Source organism: Haliotis asinina, chromosome 2 (genome assembly GCF_037392515.1).
Source record: "Haliotis asinina isolate JCU_RB_2024 chromosome 2, JCU_Hal_asi_v2, whole genome shotgun sequence".
Lineage (NCBI taxonomy): Eukaryota > Metazoa > Mollusca > Gastropoda > Lepetellida > Haliotidae > Haliotis > Haliotis asinina.
In genome coordinates this window covers 91,533,779-91,550,205 of record NC_090281.1, presented here as the reverse complement: position 1 = coordinate 91,550,205, position 16,427 = coordinate 91,533,779, and positions in this window count along the sequence as shown.

The window sequence follows — 16,427 nt, the reverse complement described above, 5'->3', positions numbered from 1 at the left end:
AGCAAACAAAAAGCCCTCTGTTTCACTTTTCGGGTTATCTGCCGTCATCCAAGCCAAGAACCCTAAAGGGTTGCTCCTTTTCTTAACACAATGCTCATAAACTCGGTGCGGTTGTCGTTCAGGGAACCTTGCCTTAAAACAGAGAGCGGATTTGGCATGGGCACTACTCTTAGTTGACGTTCATTTGTCAACTCATTTTGACTTTGACTTCACCCTTCAACTCAGAGCTACATATTTTATTATCATAATTGCTATTATGATTAATTGTTCTTGTTCATATCATTGTTGAAAAGTAACTGTACATGAATAAGCATTGTTCAATTTATTGGCATTTCGTTCGTGTCGTTCTTTATGGCAAATTGTCAGAAGATTCCGTTTTCAAACATTTATCCCTCCAGTTCAAAGCAAACCTAACATTTATATTCAAGGTCTACATTAATTTGTATTACCAACATAATGTGCCCGAGCCGTATCAGTCGGACCTTCTCAAGGATGCTCTGTGTTGGTCTGCTCCAGGACTCAAGATCAGATAACAGTTCCAGTGGAAACAAGGTACAAAACAGTTGGAGAGATTACACCATTCTTTACTCTCATACAAAATGAATTTATCTGTGCAGGTTGTTTTCGTCGAGTGCATGACAAAACAGTATACACAGCATTTAAGAATCAAAGAAAGACAATACGTGCTAATGTCTTCATAACACTGCTTCTAAACCAGTTGAATAAAAACGAGGGCAACTGAATTCTGTAGTATTGTTTCAATCACGACATTTTGGCAAGGGTTTAGAGTCAATGTGTAAAACAAATGTACTGATTGAAGGACGTCTCATGACGTCTGCATTCTCTGCAAACAAGGTGGAATTGGTGCATTTCTTTATTGATACCTTTGAAGTCATTTCTGTTTATATCACAATGTTAGGTGCAGTGTTTATGACGTATATTCTTTCACTCTCAGGATAAACATATATGTATGTACGTACGGATGGATGGATGTACATACATTTCGTGCGTGCGTGCGTGGTATGGTATGGTATGGTATATTTGAATGTATGTTTAACGTTGTGTTAATGCGAAAATATTCGGCCTTTCTGAACATTTGCCACAAACTACGTTACCAAGCACGCCAGATGTGTTGGATTATGTATTTGTAGAGTATAAGTAGATTACGCCCAATTAAAGAAGAAATTCTGACACATTACTGACAGCATAATTCAATCATTCAGACATGGTTTCACTGTTAAAACCTCAAAAGGTGTTGAAGGCAAGCTGGCAGAGAAAACACGTGTTGGTGAGCAAAGGGACTTGAGTGCGAGAGAGGTTTCAAGCTCTGTGGTGTATATGACGAAGTCGGTAGCTATGTGCATAATAGCGACCTGAAGAAACAGCTTTAGCTCATGAGAGACCTTTTCCGAATTACTGGAGATCAGGCCAACACGAAAACGCTCAAGTCGAATATCTAGCCCAACACTGTTGTGATGATACTAAACAGGTCTTAATTTGTTGTGGTTAACACCACATTAGGCAATATTCCACATACATGGCGGCGTTCTGTATTTAGTCAAGTTCAGACCAGACAATCCAGTAACCATCATCGTGAACATCGATTTCCGCTAATTGAAGATATGTGTCAACCATGTCACCGAACAGGGCCACCGACCCCGTTGCGTGCAGTTGCTTCTTCCGAAAATGATGGGTTGCTGAAGGTCAGTTCTAAATCGGATCTCCATACTCGGCGTTAAACGACAAAGAAACAAAGTGATACAAATAATATGAACGTGTCACAAATTTGTGACATGAATGTTGTGGAATGCGACCAAGGCTATACGTAATCTATGCATGCAAAAGCAGTATTTTTTCTTGAATGATCTCGGTGACTAACTTGATTTTATCATGTATTTTTAGTACTTACAATTTGAATTAACAATGTCACTTTTGTTTCTACTGTTCTTTTTGTTTGTTCGATTGTTGGCTTATTTGTTTGTTTGTTGTTTGGTTTGGATTTGTGTGTGTGTGTGTGTGTGTTTTAGTTTTGCTTTTTACTTTTATCCTGAAATGTATATTAGACAAGGTAGATACAAAGTACATACATTTCGTTTAGAATATTTTTGCAACATGTCACGTTTATCATAAAATTCTCGAAAGGATGTTAGTTGCCCATTTTTGTAAACATTGTAATGCGTCACTTTTATCAGAAGTTTTTCATCAATCTGGGAAGGTGCTAATTTGCAAGTTTGTTACAAATATTTTCGTTGACAATCGTTGTCCAGAATATGATACTACCCTCATTTCACTGTCAGTTTCAGAATGTCGGTGTAATATAGGTTTGAAACTGAGAGGTTTTCGTAACATGTTTAAAATAGACGTGTTAACTTAACATTTTGGGAAAACTGTTGGATTGCACATATCTACTTATCCTTTTAACGAAGTCATAGTACTGTGTTATTGCATTGTGGTGCATCGCTTCAAAGTTTTGTTTGTAAATTATTAGTTATAAATTATTTATTTGTTAAATGTTAGTAGTTGAAATATTCCTGAAAGTGACTACTTAAAACTGACGCACGTTGACTGTAGTTCTTGTCCAGACCGTGTATGTTTCTTCTCGGATTCCATCAAATGTGTCAACGCAAGGGGCATACCAGATTCGATACAATATATGCAGGTACAAAGCCAAAGTTCTCGAAATAAGTTTAATCCTAATGTTCTAAACTCCTAGGCCAGTGAATATCGAATACAGTTGTTTATGTGTTTATTTCCAAGTTGAATCTAGTTAACTGGAAATCAACATGTAAACGAAATGTTGAAACCAGCTAACAACCAGAATTTCTTAAAAGGAAAATCGACCCCCAACTAAACAAGTATTTTCTAAAGTTAACTAAGTCAGTAATCAATATAAATCAATATACAGAGAGAGCAGTAAAGACAGCTGTGATAATTCCCCCTCTACAACAATGTTCAAGCTTCAAAACAGGTCAAAGCCGAGTATTCGGGGTTCGTCTTCATGTAACGAGATGTTTCTTGAAGGTGACTGAAGCAAAAGTTCGTCTCATGTATACTGTACTTGGTCCATGCATGCTTCCAGAACCCTAAATTCAAATATAGCACACCACTGTGCCCCGCTGAATGTCAGGAGAAACACAAAAGCTTGTAAAACAGTCACTGTTATATAGAGAATAGTGCTGCCTAATAATCCATGCAATAAAATCATATAATTAAAATTTTAAGTCCTGGGTTTTAAACATAGCTTAGATATTTTATTTAACTGTTGTTACTGTTTGAATTGTTACACATCAAAACAGGAAACCGAAAGAAATGGATGCTCCAGTATGCTAATTTCATTCAAATACATTCACAAGTTCAAGAGGTAGTCTAAAATATCAGATTTCATTAGATTAAAAGTTCAATGGAGATTCAGATCGAATTAATTCATCACTGAACATCATCGAAAACACTCAAACTAATCATGTTTAGTGAAATGTCCCATACAACAACCATAATGCTACATCTGCAATAGGTCGATGTTAAGATATTAAGTTCTAGCGCAACGTTGACATGGTTGCACATGACACTATTCTACCGGCAGCACCTGCACCTCAAACATTTCTCTCTAAATCATATGAACCAGATGGTGTGAAGGTCAATTATTTGACAAGCTCCATTTCCTTGAAAGTTAATCCCCATCTCTCGGTTGCTGGTCACACCCAAGACCCTGTTAGAATGATTTCGAGAAGCCTATGTCGTTGGTGAAAGGAAAGATACCCACGACATACACCAACAAAAGCAACTCCTGCTCAGGTGGTTCGGTTTTGACATAGTTGAATCAGGTGATCCAAACAATCTTTTACTCATTACAAAATGTTGATCTCGAAAGATCTGGCAGTACACTATAACCCAAAATACCCAGTAAATGTCTGTAAATGTCTGTCTGAGTCACACAAAGAAGCTGGAGACCCCAGATCTGGGTTTCTCCTTCCGACGTCAAAGTAGTTTAATGACCATGCTGACAAATTGGAGATCACTGGCACCGTGCAAACCTCCCCTCCAAATACGATTACCATGCTATGACAGAGTGTATGTTACACAAGCAAAGCTGATCTCCTATAAAAGTCGATTTTGACACATCATTGACAGCTTGATCTAATAAATGTCAGGATTCCATTTTTACCAACTGTGGACGAGACGATGACAAACGTGCCGCTACAGTGAAGGGAAGGTAAGGTTTTGAAGGATGCAGAGGATGAAGGATGGTCATAACAGGTTGCTTTTAGACCATGATAAAATTAGATTAGGTTTCAGGATCGGTTAAATGTCACGTTTGAACAAGATCTCGGCATCGGATGGTATAGAATGAACATCACACATTCATTTTTTAACGTTTCATACATCATGGATATATTTGACATGTCATGGTGTCAGATTCATGGTTGATGCGGAGATTTCAAACTAAAATGTGAACCGTATACGTGTTAAGCAACACAAATGTTTAGGCTCATTACATTTTCATTTACTGTAGTCGCAATTCTTTGAATGATGCAACAGAAAGGTGAAGCATATGTACACACGATTAACAAAATGAAATGAAGTGGTAGTGGGCAATAATACTCTTACATATCGGGCTGTGGGGTAGCCAAAGAAAGGGCCTCGATTCCCCACTATATGTAACCTATTTCTGGTGTCCCCCGCCGTGATATTGCTGGAATATTGCTAAAAGCGGCGTAAAAGCATACTCACTCCCTTATGAATCATCTAAAGCATGTACAGTTTTGGACAGTGAAGCAGTGTTCAATAACGCGTACGACCACTACACGAGAGCTTCTACACGTCTTCGCATGGACCAAATGAACCTCTAAAGTTGCCGTTGTGGAATGATCTGCAGTTCTCTCTGTAACAACCGCCCAAGGTCATCCTGGGGGTGAACATGGAGACCGTAAACACGATTTCCAACAATACTCCAAGCAGATTCAATGAGACCAAGATCAAGTGACCTTGCTGGCCAGTCCATTTGTGTACCAGAAGAATGATTACAGGTAGGTTTACTCCGATCTGGGTGCCAGTGTGAAGTGGGGAGTACATTCATGCCACACATTTTGCATGCTGCTTCTGAGGGTGCTTGTGCTCGGGCGATGTGGCAATATTATCTGATAAATCATTTTGACAGTCACTGAAGGTCATGTGTCCTTGTTAATATTGACTTTTCAGTAACATTTTTTCAAAGCTAGCCATCGAGATTGATGCAGATATTACACTATATCTGCTCCTTAATTCTTTGTGACGAGTATATGAATAAGTTAGAAGTTGGATTTAGATTACGAAAAGCCAGGGACATTTCACCTGACCTTACTCTAATTATTCATTATTCACTGGTTTCATACAAACCGACAGGTTTGGTGATATCCATATCACATGTCAAATGTTATAGATATGTTGCATTTATTCACATCATCATGCAAATTAAGGGCTATATTCAACAGATCTCTAAATCAGCAGCTAACAAAGAATAAAAACTATTATAGCTAAAATGGATAGAATTATCATTACACCGCCCGGTCTTTTGCCTCCTACGTCGGGCAGTTAATGACCTTGGACGTCTGAAAGCGATCATGTCTGCACAATAGCGTTACCCTTATATGAACATTTTTACATTGTGTGCAGGTGTATGGTTATGATGGGACTGTAATTTGTGGGACGGTTTTCACTTCTCTTCTTTGAACTTATGATTATGGATGCTTTTGCTGCTTTTATTCCATTTGAAGAATTGGTTAGGAATCCAGTTGATTGGTTAGGAATCCTGTTGATCGCCAGTCAGCCAATAATGTCGTATTTATTGATAAATATTTATTCATTATTTATTTGTCCCATACAAACACTCTCACGTGTCATTTCCTAATTATTTACTTCTTTTTAAATACAAACAACAATATTCTTACTCAAACAGTTCGGCTGGCAAGACATTTAGCCGCACGAACAGTAACCTACTCTGAAACACTATTTTTAAGCAGTTATTGTGAACCAAGATATCGATCTCACAAATGACATAGCTACAGCTGTCAGAGTTATTCTCTCAGTTCATCGTGACAACGTTTCTTGTCCGAACACAGACCACAAGCCAGCTGCCACAGCTTTTTCATCTGAATTGACAAGAAACAAAGGTTAAGATGGTTAACATATCCAGGATGGTAAGTGAGCAACATGTTATGTCACAATGACATCTTGATGTTAAGAAAAGTGATGTTCAAAAACATTCTTTTCATGTGATAAATAGATCAGAACATGATTCCATAATGTATTTTCCATTTTATCCATTTCTCAGTTTCTGTACAAAACAAAAACAATGACACATATGTCATGAATAATCATATGCAAAGACAAAACCTTCCAGTTGCAGCTGAATTTTTCATTGTCCACATTTTTTAATCTCTCAATACTTTGTCGCTTTTTCAACTGCATGCACATCTGTCTTAAAACATGTTTAGACTGTAAGAGGGGTTTCTTTATAGACGTCATCACTCATGCTATATTTACAGTTACGTATGGGAAACACCAGGGAAATACTCTCATGTACACGTTTACTACAATCGTATGTCACACCAACCTCTTTTGAGCACCTTCTGAATGTATATTTTAGTGCTGTCCTCATTATATTTTTCTATGTGATATGTATTTCTTTCTGTTTGCACAACAATCTAAACTATGACGCCAGGCAGTCACATTGTGTAAATGTAATTTCTGGGTCGAATCCATTGCCACTGTTAAGAAAGTAAAGTAGCAATTTCTTTCACAAACCTGGCAAATGTCTAAGAAAGTAAGATCCTTATGGATAACAACTTCTTTATTACACATGTACATGATGCGACGTCGCGGTATGAGTCCGCGTCAAGCAAGAGTCAAGCAAGAGTGAATTCGAAGTAATACAGCACAGAACAGACATGTACATGAACAGGGAAAAAGCAATAACAACATGTAGGTATGAATCAAAGCGATTTACGACAACAATGCATGGTGGTAAGGATGTGACAATAAGAGGAAGCCAGTGGTAACTGAAGCTGAAACAAAGTATACATGACTGATAAGCTGTTATCCATAAAAACTCTTACTTTTTTATTACTCATCAACTTCTGATAACGCCACTCAAACAAATCTGGCAAGATGCCATTACCAAAGTGAAGATTTTTCAAATGCTAGAACTCCAGTTTCTGTTCTGCACCGTTCCTGGTAAATCGTTTTTGCTCAAAGGTTCAGAAAGATCCACTATTTTCAAACATAAATGATCTTTTTGGTGTGGATTCCTATCAGCCGAACTCGAACAATACATTCATACCAAAGTCCTTTGCTTGTACGTAATATTGATGTTGTTTCTGAATCGTATCTCTGCGAACTACAGGTCTTACTTCTGGATCCCCCGTCTGTCAGACGCCAGAACATATAATCACAGTGCATAAAAAATACGCAATAGAGACTTTTTTAAAATCTGCTTTTGTTTTCTGCAAAAGAAAATCAATTTGTTTCGGTACATTTTGCCCCTCTGTCTGACAGATGCGTCAACACAATCCATGAGATGCAAAGACCGCCAGTTCTCGTTAACACTTATAGCATTCCCTATAACTTTCCCTCAATACAGCTGAACTATATGCGCTGAGGAGGCAACCCAATTCTTTCCCTTTAAACGTAAGTGCGCTTCACTCAAAAAATCAGCGGTTTCAAATCTATTGTGCTCCTCAAGATCACCTCTTGACGTCTACGTCTATTTCCAAAAATTACTGTAGACACACACACAGGGGGAATCGTCTAGACTTGTGGATATTTTAAACAAACACCTTTCAATACAGTCACCATTAAAACGCGACTCTTTTAAGATTAAGGGTTTAAAATCTTATATGTCAACCATGTCATAACAATGTTGTGTCAGTGAAAGTTTATTTGATGTGTGAGAACATTTCCTTCCAAACTACATTACTGAGCGACGCCAGATGCGCTGGATATGTGTTTGAACCCATAACTTGATTATTTTCAATTAAAGAAGAATTTTAGACACATTATTGACAGTTTAACTCGATAATTCAGACAGGTTTTCTTTATTACAAACTGTAACGTAGTGATGGCAAACTTGCAGCTGCAAAGAACTAGGAAGAGCAAAGTAATTTGATGTTTTGGGAGTGCAAGCGTTTGGGGCGTATTTGAGGTCGATGATTTTGTTAAACACGGTGTCTTTGAAGAAAATGCAGAGGTGTTCTTTAGCTCAGAAAGGAAATTCATGTGGATTTCAAATATTTGGAGACCTCATCAATACAACGACGATCAAGCAGAATACCAAAACCAGCACTGAGTCCACGGAAGTTAAACCAGCATTTTATAAGAAAACGTGTCATTAAGTGCACACATTGACAAAAAGGGTCACCGATTGTGTCCCCATGTTCATGATGATGTATAGCGTCAGTACATGCTGTCTAAGGTGTTGATTTGTGAAACCTTGACACGATTTTACGATTTGAAGGCATGAGTTTGACCCCTATATTCTATAATGCTATAATATGGGCGTTGTGGAGTGGCCATGCTGGGTCAAATAAGCGTGTGAGTATTGGAAGAAGCCACAAACAGCCTGGAGTACGTTTGAACCACTCGTTCCAAATCTGTCTGCATTCACATTAAGCATAAAGGATGTGTCCTGCTACAAGGATTTATTTGCTGGGAGAACATTCACAAATAACACTAGTACTTTACATCTGACTATCTTATGATATTGTCTTATAACTGTAAATGTACACACGTGACGCCTAGAAATAGTTTTGTGAATATTTTCCAACGATGTTAGTAATTATTAAAGAACCCTCATAATATCCTTCAAACACATGATACAAATTAAGTCGATCCTTGAATTCATATTTTTCTTTTGCAGCCAACCTGAGTGTTATGTGTGATGTTTCAGTAATACAGCTGCTGCATTTGCGTGGGATTGAGGAAGGAACCTGATATTTAGATAGAAAGCTTTCCTTCGGGTCTCTTTGGTCATTAATAGACGTTTTAAGCAAAGAGGAGATGTGAAAAGCAGCAAAAAGATGAATGACGACAGTAATTCTCATTCACGTTCCGCTCTCAACTTGTCAAAGGGGTATTCTTTAGATCGTGCCCGACAGTCATTTATTTCTTGTCAAATTCATTAAGAAACAGTAAGTCGCCCAATCTAGGATTACGCTTCATGGCATGTAATTGGAAAGTGATTCAAGTGAGTTTGTGATTTTTTTAGACAACACATTTTTTTCTAACAACACAAATACGATGATGCATTTTCTTTCAGAATTAAGGCACATTCATTCAATACCGTGAAACGTAAAAACGTGTATATAAATAAATCGTGAGATCTGTAAAGATAAAATTATATAAATATTTTCTAGTTGTACCAAGGTTTGCCTCGTGAGTGTTCTTGATGCTACTAGCACAACATATCATACACTGCATCAACCGTTTTCCATTATCTACACGTGTCAGTATAGGTTTCTAAATTGTCAATGCTGTTTGACTCATCACTGGTTGCGGATACAGTGTACGATAAGCATCATTCCTGAAATTCCTGATCATCTACCTTGTCATAATGCCATGGCATTCAAAACGGAACTATGTATCACTGTTTGCGTGCATGTAGGAAGCGATTGCTATAGCAAGTGATACAAACTGAAATATCATAAAGTTATATCACCAAACAAGTACTTGATTGACGAACACCTGTATTAAAGTGTTAATACTAATTCCTAATGGTTGTCACTGTTTAGTCGTAGGGAATTAAGCTTCGTGCAAATAGTGAAACCCATATGCATTCTCATTGTTGTTGTTTCATGTGCTCATGGCAGTCAGATAAACTCTACAAGTACTGTGAGGTTGACAAAACAATTATTTTATTGACAGGTTCATCAAAACAATAGTCCAAGGAGAACCCGATACTCTGAAAATTGTAAGGTATACAGACATGCCTGATTCACGAAAAGGCACCACGACACCCTGTTAATGAATAATCATTAGTTTGTGACTACCATAATTTGTAATACCAGTCGTATGAATATAGCTACCACTTTTCGGATGTTTTGAAATATTTCCTTCTTATTATATGAAAATATACGGTGATTTCAGCTGTCAATCACCTAAAACCCATCAACACAACGTACACGCACAGCACCACTATTTCCGTGAGAGGTCATTACGAACCACGACGTTGATCTCAGAAATACCACAACCTTTGTGTGAAACCGTGACATTATCGAACCCTTGTCACCTAAGGTTACTTGTCCTGTAGAGATCCGTGTAGTTTGTCAAGCAGATAACCTGTGTGACTGAATTAAGCTACAGCTCCCAGTGTCATTCATTCTCTTAGTTCAGTATGACATACATCCATTTCTTAAACCTACCACAAGGAAGCTGTCATAGAGGTGTCTTTGTTGTCTGATTTGACAATAAAGATAGATGGCATTGGACCGTTAACTACAAAGTTTGTAAAATCCGGTTATTTAATATAGTTGTGTGAGTGATTGGTGCATAGAGGTTGGAGTTCAAACCTATACACAATTGGTGTGGGGCCACGTTTCCTTGTCAAAGTGTCTTTCGATGGGAAGCAAGGCAGTATTCAAGAACATTCCATGAAATATCACAAAACTGACTTATCGATTCCTCATGACATCAAGCCATAGCATAAAGACGTATATTATGAAGACGCACTGGAAAAAGTATTGATGCAGTCTACAAAACATACATTGGAAAAATATATTTCTCTTTTTGAAATCTAGTTCACATCCAGACGAGGTGCTTTTCCACAGCAACAAATTTGCTAGTGGAGCAAAACTTCGGGGTTTAGGCAAGCATGAAAAGTACCCCCTTTACACTCCCCTGCCCCAGTGCTGTACACGGTTAGGACTGTACGCTTATTTCATGCTGACGTCAACATTCTATTTATTTATCTTCAGATAATATATAACCGTTGCAATTTTATACATGCTCATTATTTAAATCCGCCTTTAAAAAAATTATGCAGTGACAGGGTTGTTGCACAATTACTATAAGGCATATGTTTATTCTAGTTGTAAATTCCAAGGTTAACCTTTAAGGCAGCCTGCCATTCCTGAAATTCGTGGGTAGATAACATCTACACTACTGAGACCTAACCCATAGAATACTACGTGGGAACGAATAGGATTTTGTAACTCCGACCTTTTGTTATATGCTGCAGCATATGAAAACGATTATACTGATATATCTGGACATAATATCAAACATATTCCCCGTATTACAAATAGATCGATCATGTAGGGATTATGATTTGTCATTTGGGTTTTGTGCTGGTGTTGTCCGTATTACAAAAAGATCTGTCAGGTCGTTTACTATTAGAAGAGTCCGTCGATGACGGTTCTTTAAATACCTGTATTTATTGTGTATCTACAACATTTCTCGTCACTATATTGTCGATGTGCCGTTAAATTTTAACGCACTCACTTATTAGAAAATTGCGTTTTATTTCTTCCATAAGCACCAATGTCCCTGTAGCATACGCATCAGTAAGGGGAAGCACGCCAATTATTGAATGTTGTTCAGGAGGACTTAAACAGAAATCTGATTAAACACAAATTGTTTGTGCAGCTGAATCTTGTCATGTCAGTGTATCTGTATCTGCTGCTTACAACTACACTTAGACATCTTTAAGCAACACACGCTGATCAAATATATTGTTAAATCAGCCAAAGAAAGCACTGACTAGATAGGTATATACCACATGTCCGAATGCTGCTAAATTACTATAGCAGTGTTTGCTCCTAAAGAGCGACATTGATGCCTACTCATTGCAGATATACACAGTGCACATGTAGCTAGGATGTTAGAACGAAATAGGTCATCTGTGTCACCTGCTTTGTCCTAGCAAATCAAGGACATATCTTAACTGAATAGCTCATGTCAAAAATGCAGATACAAAATATCCCTTCAAAGTAACGTAAATGCTTCTCATAGTGTCACGGCTACTTCATAAAAAACCATCAGTTCGAAATATCTGACCTTGTTTCATGGTTACATTGTAGTTTACATACGATTAAGATGCTCTGCTTGATAATGCCGAATGCTGTGTTAAAAATACATTGATAGTCTAACTGTATATAGAACTGAAATGATACAGTTCTTAATACTGGTCTTCACACTCGTATTTGAATCGATGTTCACCAGAGAAAATGCCCTTGATCAGTCTTTGAAACATATATGAGTTGGTAAAAATTGTTACTAAGAATTTCGTGAATAGACCAGTAAAAATTATTGATGATGTAAATCTGTTCATTTGCCTTTCACATTCTAGGGAAAACGCTTTGGCATTCCCTGAAATGACTGATTACTGAGCATTAATGCAGAACACATTATCACTTCACGTCCTTTGACAGTCAACAGAATTCTGTAATATTCTGCTGATGTACTTTTAGCACCTGTTCGACACAACATAATATACACCTTTTAATGACTCGAAAAAGGTGACTGACACCTTATCTCTCAGAACATTTGTTTAGGTGAAATATTTAAATATATTTTTCAGCTATATATTTTTGGCGCATAAATATTTGAATCGACTTTCCCACCTTCATTTTTCTTTTCTGTTCTGTAAATGTCAAATGTTCGTTTTAACTTGTTTTATATGCACCACATTAAGAACACTGTATGAGGTTATTCACGAAGACACTTGACTTTACAGTGACGCCTAATATCATGCAATCAGTCATGGCGGTGTCTCTGCTGTGTTGTGTTCATATCTGTGCAGATAGAATTCCTTTTGAAAACAGTGACAAACTATGGCACAAATCCTAGAATTCTTATATTAGCTTACACGGGTTGTGAAACCCGTTTACAAAACCATGACACTCTGCACCGAAACGAGGAATATATACGGAAGAGCCGATTGGATATTTTGAATTTCCAGCTGCAAAGCTATTGTGATGCTCGTAAATGGCTTGAAACAAGTGCTTTAGAAATGTTCAAGTTTCATACATAAACGGCCTTTTCAGAATATATTCCGACCAGGAGAAAGCAAACGATCTATTCATATCAGTGTTATGTACTTTTATATTTTATTACTTATATTTCTGGGTGAGATCTCTTGGAACTATTAAACATCGTAACTCTGGGTCCATGCCGTCCATGAGACGCCAGATTGCATAATCCTTGCAGCGCAACAATGATACCTCATGGAGAATGAAAATATCTACTTTTGTGTTCAGGCAAAAATCAATTTCTTTCCATAAAGTTTCCTCGTAGGGATGATAGATAAGTACGCATAAAACATGAGAGCCAAAGATATGGTCATTTCATGTTAATAATTATCGGTTTGCTTCGAAAAGCGCTAACGTAAATGTAAGATGAAGGCAAACTATTCTGTCACACTGAACATGACGATGCTTCAGCCATGTTATAACATCAATGAACATAAATCAATTGTATTGGTTCAAGAACCCATCGGGACATCTGCACTCATTTCCAACAGGTTCTGTAAATGTACAAGACACAATTCAGATACTTTAGAATTTAGATTTCTACACAAACTCCATCCGACGCAGTCATCATTTACAACGCCTCACCCTGATTACATTATGGTGTTAAAATCTTATGTCACTATGTTGTAACAATGATGTGATAAAGTGAAATTATTCGATCTGCGTGAACTTTTTCCTCGAAACTAAATTACCGAGCCACGCCAGATGCATTGGGGTGTTTGTTTGAACCCATAAGTTGATTGCGTTCAATTAAAGGAGAAATTTTGACACAACAGTGGCAGTTTAATTCAGGAATCCAGGCAGGTTTTCCTTTTGCAAGCTGTGGAAGTGCTGATGGCAAACTTACAGCTAGAAAAAAACTCTACAGCTAGAATAATTTGATGTTTTGGGGATGCTAGAGTTTGGGGCGTATTGGAGGTCGATTACGTTTTCACACAACATCTATTAGGAAACGTCACTTATTCACTTGGCTCAGAAGTGACGCCTGTTTGGCTTGCGGTGTCTTGCACACCATATCAATATTACGACTTTGCGTCAACGACATGCGTCAATGTTCAGTTGCCATTCTGATGCTAAACGAGTATTGCATCGGGAAAAAAGAGTCACCACAAGGTGACAATATACTCATCTTTGGTTGTATGTCATGAAGTATTATATCCTTTCCGAAGTTATTGAATACATTGAGATCACGACACGCATAGCAATTTCAAATGAAATTTAACTTAACAGTTTTTCATGGGTTTTGTAGGACTTGGAACAAACTAATTAATAGCATGAGCAACGAACCATCTCCACCTATTTTATAACATCATAATCAAAATATATTTCATAGATAGATCAATGGATTCCTTTTCATAGTCACATATGCACATTGGGTTTTTCGTGGGTTTTGTAGGACTTGGAACAAACTAATTAATAGCGTGAGCAACGAACCATCTGCACCTATTTTACAACATCATAATCAAAATATGTTTCATAGATAGATCAATGGATTCCTTTTCATAGTCACATATGCACATTGGGTTTTTCGTGGGTTTTGTAGGACTTGGAACAAACTAATTAATAGCGTGAGCAACGAACCATCTGCACCTATTTTACAACAACATAATCAAAATATGTTTCATAGATAGATCAATGGATTCCTTTTCATAGTCACATATGCACATTGGGTTTTTCGTGGGTTTTGTAGGACTTGGAACAAACTAATTAATAGCGTGAGCAACGAACCATCTGCACCTATTTTACAACATCATAATCAAAATATATTTCATAGATAGATCAATGGATTCCTTTTCATAGTCACATATGCACATTGGGTTTTTCGTGGGTTTTGTAGGACTTGGAACAAACTAATTAATAGCGTGAGCAACGAACCATCTGCACCTATTTTACAACATCATAATCAAAATATATTTCATAGATAGATCAATGGATTCCTTTTCATAGTCACATATGCACATTGGGTTTTTCGTGGGTTTTGTAGGACTTGGAACAAACTAATTAATAGCGTGAGCAACGAACCACCTGCACCTATTTTATAACATCATAATCAAAATATATTTCATAGATAGATCAATGGATTCCCTTTCATAGTCACATATGCACATTGGGTTTTTCGTGGGTTTTGTAGGACTTGGAACAAACTAATTAATAGCGTGAGCAACGAACCATCTGCACCTATTTTACAACAACATAATCAAAATATGTTTCATAGATAGATCAATGGATTCCTTTTCATAGTCACATATGCACATTGGGTTTTTCGTGGGTTTTGTAGGACTTGGAACAAACTAATTAATAGCGTGAGCAACGAACCATCTGCACCTATTTTACAACATCATAATCAAAATATATTTCATAGATAGATCAATGGATTCCTTTTCATAGTCACATATGCACATTGGGTTTTTCGTGGGTTTTGTAGGACTTGGAACAAACTAATTAATAGCGTGAGCAACGAACCATCTGCACCTATTTTACAACATCATAATCAAAATATGTTTCATAGATAGATCAATGGATTCCTTTTCATAGTCACATATGCACATTGGGTTTTTCGTGGGTTTTGTAGGACTTGGAACAAACTAATTAATAGCGTGAGCAACGAACCATCTGCACCTATTTTACAACATCATAATCAAAATATGTTTCATAGATAGATCAATGGATTCCTTTTCATAGTCACATATGCACATTGGGTTTTTCGTGGGTTTTGTAGGACTTGGAACAAACTAATTAATAGCGTGAGCAACGAACCATCTGCACCTATTTTACAACAACATAATCAAAATATGTTTCATAGATAGATCAATGGATTCCTTTTCATAGTCACATATGCACATTGGGTTTTTCGTGGGTTTTGTAGGACTTGGAACAAACTAATTAATAGCGTGAGCAACGAACCATCTGCACCTATTTTACAACAACATAATCAAAATATGTTTCATAGATAGATCAATGGATTCCTTTTCATAGTCACATATGCACATTGGGTCTAAAAGCTAACAAAGAATGTATATACTGTGGCTTAAAAGATCCTATTGGAAGGGTAGACAATGCAGTGCACATGATGACCACTATTCCATTTATGCGACAGTGATACTGGTGTGAATGATCAATTTCATTTATTTTATGTGGGTAATATACACCAAACCAACAGACAGACAGATCAGGTAACAGTATAATGTGGTTCTTTGTCAGAATGTTCTGTGGTGATTTAATCATTGCATGGGAACGAGTAAGGGAACGCATGAAAGTACAAGAGCTCCGTTATTCTTTTCCAGGTTTCTTCAGAAGCTTTGTACTGCACTGAGGGCAGAATTGTGGAAATAAATGAAAGCGCACTTGTACTTTCATGTGTTCCCTTATTCGTTTCCATGAGTATATACACAAACTGTGTCATCTGCAAAGTATTTTTCATTTGTGTTA